The 6,961-nt window shown below is 28.5% G+C and overlaps 1 long non-coding RNA gene across 1 annotated transcript; it reads right to left on the reverse strand.

Annotated features, from left to right (window-relative positions):
- Nucleotides 1-3,115: 3,115 nt before the first annotated feature.
- Nucleotides 3,116-4,120, reverse strand: LOC134698949 (uncharacterized). Its single transcript, XR_010103508.1, has 3 exons — nt 4,021-4,120; nt 3,799-3,876; nt 3,116-3,234 (listed from the first exon to the last, which is right to left on the reverse strand). It is a non-coding gene; the product is annotated as an uncharacterized LOC134698949 (long non-coding RNA).
- Nucleotides 4,121-6,961: the final 2,841 nt, after the last annotated feature.

Consider the following 6,961-nt stretch of genomic DNA (forward strand, 5'->3'; position numbering starts at 1 on the left):
CTTGCCTTGAATGCTGCAATCTGTTCGTCTGTAAACGCCGCGTTAACTGTGCGTTAACTCTGAAATTGCAGTAGACATTAAAAGTAAACGGGCGTTTACTTTCGCGTTTACCTCCGCGTTAACGCAAAAACGGCGCGTCTTCTAATTTTGTAAAGAGTAAACGGGCGTTTACTTTACCCTTTACCTCCGCGTTAACGTGGGAAAATGCGCGTCTTCTATTTTCGTAATAAGTAAACGCGCGTTTACTGTTTGTAGTAAACGCCCGTTAACGCAGATTGTCATCGTAACCTGTATACACTGACCTTAAATATGAAATGATAACGAACATCAAAATTAATTGACCAACTAGTCATTTCCGCTTGACATACGGTTAGTTAAAAATGTCACACATTTGTATTTAATTGAACAATAATTATAGTAAATTTCTTGTTCTTCGCAAATAATAGTTTAAGTATGTTTATTCAAATACATGTAATTTAATCCTCACCAAAATCAAAGTTTTCTCATCTTAGACAGACTGACTCGTAAAATAAAATTATTTGATATCATTAACAAAAACTGACAATATTTACCCTTTAACAAGTTATCTTATTCTATATAGAAGTAATTCAGTTATATTTTTATGCCCTAAATGACCATATAACACAATTGACAGCAATGTTTGTACCAGCCTGACGTCCATGACCTCTTTTTATTTAAAATATTGAATAGTAAGCAAAATTAAATAGTTTTCATACATCAGACTAACTCGTAATACCTAATTATCTGTTGGAAAAAACCAAAACTGACCATATAAGCAATTTGTTATGTAAATCTATATAGTCCACATAGTAAATGAGTTATATTTTGATATAAAGATTGATTGTATAATAAAAAAGGAAGCAATATTTGAATATTATGACATAAATTTTTTTTTTGCATCAATTTAGAGTGCCAGCATGTCCTTTTTGTATTCAAAATATTGAATCGTAAACAAAATTCAATAGTTTTCATATCTCAGACCGACTCATATTATAAAATTATTTGTCCGCAACAACCAAAACTGACCATAATAAGCATTTTATTATGTAAATCTATATAGCCGCATAGTAAATGAGTTATATTTTCATGTAAGGATTGATTGTGTAATAAAATAGGTAGCAATATTTGAATATTATGACTAAAAAAAAATTTTCGCATCAATTAAGAGTGCCAGCATGTCCTTTTTTTATTCAAAATATTGAATCGTAATCAAAATTCAATAGTTTTCATATCTCAGACTGACTCATATAATAAAATTTTTTGTCCGCAACAACCAACACTGACCATATAAGCATTTTATTATGTAAATCTATATAGCCGCAAAGTAAATGAGTTGTATTGTCATGTAAGGATTGATTGTATAATAAAATAGGTAGCAATATTTGAATATTATGACTAAAAAATTTTGTTCGCATCAACTCAGAGTGCCAGCATGTCCTTTTTTTATTCAAAATATTGAATCGTAAACAAAATTCAATAGTTTTCATGACTCAGACTGACTCATATAATAAAATTATTTGTCCGCAACAACCAACACTGACCATATAAGCATTTTATTATGTAAATCTATATAGCCGCAAAGTAAATGAGTTGTATTTTCATGTAAGGATTTATTGTATAATAAAATAGGTAGTAATATTTGAATATTATGACTAAAAATTTTTTCCCGCATGAATTAAGAGTGCCAGCATGTCCTTTTTTTATTCAAATAATTGAATCGTAATCAAAATTCAATAGTTTTCATATCTCAGACTGACTCATATAATAAAATTATTTGTCCGTAACAACCAACACTGACCATATAAGCATTTTATTATGTAAATCTATATAGCCGCATAGTAAATGAGTTGTATTTTCATGTAAGGATTGATTGTATAATAAAATAGGTAGCAATATTTGAATATTATGACTAAAAAAATTTGTTCGCATCAATTCAGAGTGCCAGCATGTCCTTTTTTTATTCAAAATATTGAATCGTAAACAAAATTCAATAGTTTTCATGACTCGGACTGACTCATATAATAAAATTATTTGTCCGCAACAAAAAAACTGACCTTATAAGCATTTTATTATGTAAATCTATATAGCTGCTTAGTAAATGAGTTATATTTTCTTGTAAGGATTTATTGTATAAAAGGAAGGTACTAATATTTGAATATTATGACTAAGAAATTTTGTTTGCATCAATTTAGAGTGCAAGCATGTCCTTTTTGTATTCAAAATATTGAATCATAAACAAAATTCAATAGTTTTCATATCTCAGACTGACTCATATAATAAAATTATTTGTCCGCAACAACCAAAACTGACCATAATAAGCATTTTATTATGTAAAACTATATAGCCACATAGTAAAGGTGTAATACCACCATTGATTTTTCCCTATTAGTCTTTGTTAAATTGGTACTTTTAAAAAATTTGTACAGAATTTACCTTTATTTCAACCAAAGAAATACTTTGCATGAATAAAGTTTAATCCTTTCCAGTGCTACAGTGAAAATTTCACACTACATTTCATTGCATATAAGAAAGTAAACTGCACCGGAAGTAAACGATCACATTTTTACCAGGTTATTTACTGGTTACCTGCTTTGGCAACTATGTAACCTTAACTTTCCAAAATATTTTATAAGACCATCAAATAAAAAAAGAATGATGCTTTCAGACACCCAACATACATGTTTATGACTCAGAAAAATTTAAGTGCATTGAAATGCAGGGTTAATTTTCTACAACTGTCAAATTCAAGGGAATATTTTTTTAGACCTACTTTCGTATGCAACCGGATGTGGCGTATCATGATTTGGTGGTATTACACCTAAAGAACACCTAAATGTCAAATAAACTTAATGTAATTTTTTTCCCTCCAATTGCAAGTTATTTCAAGCATAACTGCCAAGTTTTGTCTCAGTCAGATCTATAGTTTCAGAGAAAATCACTATAATGTAAGGCCATATCCTACGGCAATTTCAGTCTAATTTCTTCGACAAATCCAAATTTCAGTGTATCATTATAAAATGCAGTGTTGACTAATATCTGATCAAAAACTCATGATCTATGCATTCAAACAATTAAATGGAATACAAAAGACAACTTTTAGATGATAAACAATTTTATTGCACCTTTTAGAGTTCATTTGAAGGTCTGTTTTGGTCTGTTTTGGTCCATTTTTCCTCCTTCCTTCCTTTTTCATCAAAACTTGATATCTTTTGTCTAAAAAATAAAACAAATGTGATTATTTCCCCACAAAAATGATATAAATGTAATGTTAAATCAATAATTAAAGTGTTTTAGCTGAAAGAACTGTCTCTATAAATGGTAACAGTCTACACGGAAGTTTCTAGAAGCCCTTATGTGTAACTCGAGTTTTTAGTCTGTTCGCCTAGTGTGACAAATAACGGTTCCCTTACAGTCAACCATTTATTGTTACTGGTATCAAAGTCTTTTTATTTACTCATAACAGTATATTTCTAATAGATTTACACAAAGTGTCCACTTTCTTGTATTTTACATTAGAAAATGGGGAGAAAGAGTAATAAAAAATACCTCAAAATGTTTTTAAAAAGGGTTATGTCCCTTGGAATGCTGGTACAAAAAATAATTGGTAAGAATTATAAAGTTTAAGTATGTGAGACTGGATTCTGATGTGTATAAATCCAGGGCAAATAAGTGTTTAGATGATTTATTGTCTGTGCAAAATGTAGATGACACAATGGCAAATTGTAAACTTTTGCGGCCAAAAAAAACACAAAAAACATGATGATAGTTGATACTTACTTTAATGCTGAAGTGTCATCTGCAGACCAATTCACATATAAGATTTTTCAACAGAATGCTCTTCAGAACATGTGAACACTGAAATAAAAAATTCACATGTTGTATAAACAAAACTGTTAGGGTATTATTTAAAATTTAACACAATAAACTAAATACAGCTTTGTCTGTCCACCCATTTGACTTAGAAAACACCCGTAAACCCCCATTTCAAGGCAATTTTACCTCAAACGTGCTTTCTGTGTCTCAATCCATTCCGAATAGTCCATGTTTACAATGTATGAACTGGTTTATTAATAACTTTTAAAAATGAAAGTACAATAAGGTCACGAGTGCACATGTAGTTTCCCTAAATAGGTGTAATACCACCATTGATTTTTCCCTATTAGTCTTTGTTAAATTGGTACTTTTAAAAAATTTGTACAGAATTTACCTTTATTTCAACCAAAGAAATACTTTGCATGAATAAAGTTTAATCCTTTCCAGTGCTACAGTGAAAATTTCACACTACATTTCATTGCATATAAGAAAGTAAACTGCACCGGAAGTAAACAATCACATTTTTACCAGGTTATTTACTGGTTACCTGCTTTGGCAACTATGTAACCTTAACTTTCCAAAATATTTTATAAGACCATCAAATAAAAAAAGAATGATGCTTTCAGACACCCAACATACATGTTTATGACTCAGAAAAATTTAAGTGCATTGAAATGCAGGGTTAATTTTCTACAACTGTCAAATTCAAGGGAATATTTTTTTAGACCTACTTTCGTATGCAACCGGATGTGGCGTATCATGATTTGGTGGTATTACACCTAAATGAGTTATATTTTGATATAACGATTGATTGTATAATAAAAAAGGAAGCAATATTTGAATATTATGACATAAAAATTTTGTTTGCATCAATTAAGAGTGGCAGCATGTCCTTTTTTATTCAAAATATTGAATCCAAAGCAAAATTCAATAGTTTTCTTACCTTAGACTGACTCATATAATAAAATTTATGTCCCCAACACTCAAAACTGACCATATAAGCATTTCATTATGTAAATCTATATAGCTGCATAGTAAATGAGTTATATTTTCATGTAAGGATTTATTGTTTAATTAAAAAGATAGCAGTATTTGAATATTATGACTAAAAAATTTAACTTGCATCCATTTAGAGTTTTAGCATGTATTTTTTTTTATTCAATATATTGAATCGTAAACAAATTTCAGTAGTTTTCATACCTCAGACTGACTCATATTATAAAATTATTTGTCCGCAACACTCAAAACTCACCATAATAGCATTTTATTATGTAAATCTATATAGCTGCATAGTAAATGAGTTATATTTTCATGTAAGGATTGATTGTATAATAAGAAAGGTACTTATATTAGAATATTATGATTACAAAATTTTGTTTGCATCAATTTAGAGTGCCAGCATGTCCTTTTTGTATTCAAAATATTGAATCGTAAACAAAATTCAATAGTTTTCATATCTCAGACTGACTCATATAATAAAGTTATTTGTCCGCAACAACCAAAACTGACCATATAAGCATTTTATTATGTAAATCTATATAGCCGCAAAGTAAATGAGTTGTATTTTCATGTAAGGATTGATTGTATAATAAAATAGGTAGCAATATTTGAATATTATGACTAAAAAATTTTGTTCGCATCAACTCAGAGTGCCAGCATGTCCTTTTTTTATTCAAAATATTGAATTGAAACAAAATTCAATAGTTTTCATGACTCAGACTGACTCATATAAGAAAATTATTTGTCCGCAACAAAAAAACTGACCATAATAAGCATTTTATTATGTAAATCTATATAGCTGCATAGTAAATGAGTTATATTTTCATGTGAGGATTTATTGTATAATAAAATAGGTAGTAATATTTGAATATTATGACTAAAAAAATTTTTCCCCATCAATTAAGAGTGCCAGCATGTCCTTTTTTTATTCAAATAATTGAATCGTATTCAAAATTCAATAGTTTTCATATCTCAGACTGACTCATATAATAAAATTATTTGTCCGCAACAACCAACACTGACCATATAAGCATTTTATTATGTAAATCTATATAGCCGCATAGTAAATGAGTTGTATTTTCATGTAAGGATTGATTGTATAATAAAATAGGTAGCAATATTTGAATATTATGACTAAAAAATTTTGTTCGCATCAATTCAGAGTGCCAGCATGTCCTTTTTTTATTCAAAATATTGAATCGTAAACAAAATTCAATAGTTTTCATGACTCAGACTGACTCATATAATAAAATTATTTGTCCGCAACAAAAAAACTGACCTTATAAGCATTTTATTATGTAAATCTATATAGCTGCTTAGTAAATGAGTTATATTTTCATGTAAGGATTTATTGTATAAAAGGAAGGTACTAATATTTGAATATTATGACTAAGAAATTTTGTTTGCATCAATTTAGAGTGCAAGCATGTCCTTTTTGTATTCAAAATATTGAATCATAAACAAAATTCAATAGTTTTCATATCTCAGACTGACTCATATAATAAAATTATTTGTCCGCAACAACCAAAACTGACCATAATAAGCATTTTATTATGTAAAACTATATAGCCACATAGTAAATGAGTTATATTTTGATATAACGATTGATTGTATAATAAAAAAGGAAGCAATATTTGAATATTATGACATAAAATTTTGTTTGCATCAATTAAGAGTGGCAGCATGTCCTTTTTTATTCAAAATATTGAATCCAAAGCAAAATTCAATAGTTTTCATACCTTAGACTGACTCATATAATAAAATTTATGTCCCCAACACTCAAAACTGACCATATAAGCATTTCATTATGTAAATCTATATAGCTGCATAGAAAATGAGTTATATTTTCATGTAAGGATTTATTGTTTAATTAAAAAGATAGCAGTATTTGAATATTATGACTAAAAAATTTAACTTGCATCCATTTAGAGTTTTAGCATGTATTTTTTTTTATTCAATATATTGAATCGTAAACAAATTTCAGTAGTTTTCATACCTCAGACTGACTCATATTATAAAATTATTTGTCCGCAACACTCAAAACTCACCATAATAGCATTTTATTATGTAAATCTATATAGCTGCAGAGTAAATGAGTTATATTTTCATGTAAGGATTGATTGTATAA

Source organism: Mytilus trossulus, unplaced genomic scaffold (genome assembly GCF_036588685.1).
Source record: "Mytilus trossulus isolate FHL-02 unplaced genomic scaffold, PNRI_Mtr1.1.1.hap1 h1tg000024l__unscaffolded, whole genome shotgun sequence".
Taxonomy (NCBI): Eukaryota; Metazoa; Mollusca; class Bivalvia; order Mytilida; family Mytilidae; genus Mytilus; species Mytilus trossulus.